Raw genomic sequence first — 917 nt, 5'->3', positions numbered from 1 at the left:
AACGGCGTTTGAACAAAATTTTTATTGTTTAATCACGCACAGGAGAAATCTCACCAGGCACTACCTTGGAGGTAAACAATGGCTGCTAATGGGAATGAGAGACAGAAGAAGTCGGCTTTTAGCTAACACTTACACTTCTACAGAGACAGAAGAATTCGGCTTTTAGTTAACGCGCACGCTGCGAATTTTTTATTGTTCAACAACGCACAGGAGAAATCTCCCACCGGCACCACCTTGGAGGTCAAAGGGTAAGACTTGTTACTCACTACTACGAGCACGACGAGGGACGAACGGGTGCCGCCTTAAGGAGCTTCGCCCCTAAAAAACAATGAGATGACATTCACAACATACTTCGCCCACGCACGTGTGCTCAGTTCGCTGGTATCGCACGTGCACTGTCACTTCATCTGCTTTCTTTTGTCTGTCGCCGCACACCCCTCGCTTTTTCGTGGTTGCCCAAGAGGGACCTCAGACGCAGCACCCACAAACACGCACACACGCGGTACGTCCCGAGAATTCGGCCTTTCTTTTCGCCTGAAGACATTCACCCCATTAATACAGGGTATTTTCAACTGCAGGAAGGTCCACCTTCTTTCTGAGCTGTTGAACGGGAGTACAAAAGCTGAGGCTACAGTCTCGGCAGTACATTTTTTGGGGGTCACGCGTATTAAAAACAGTCCAGGTGCGATCGCGGGTGCGAACCCAGCAATAAAACTCTCTACTTTTTCCCTGAGAATGGATGGATGCTATAAGCGTCCCCTTTATAACGGGGCGGTGACAAGTGTACCACCAGGCTCGACAAAAAAAAAAAAAAAACCTTTACTCTTCTTTTTCTTAGTGTTTGCCTAGTGTCTTTACTTCAATTAAAACTATCTTACTCCAGAAAAAAGAAATTAAGTTGTCAGCTCCGTTCTCTG

Source organism: Rhipicephalus sanguineus, chromosome 10, assembly GCF_013339695.2.
Source record: "Rhipicephalus sanguineus isolate Rsan-2018 chromosome 10, BIME_Rsan_1.4, whole genome shotgun sequence".
NCBI lineage: Eukaryota > Metazoa > Arthropoda > Arachnida > Ixodida > Ixodidae > Rhipicephalus > Rhipicephalus sanguineus.
The sequence above is the reverse complement of the archived record's forward strand: the minus strand, read 5'-3'. Positions refer to the sequence as shown.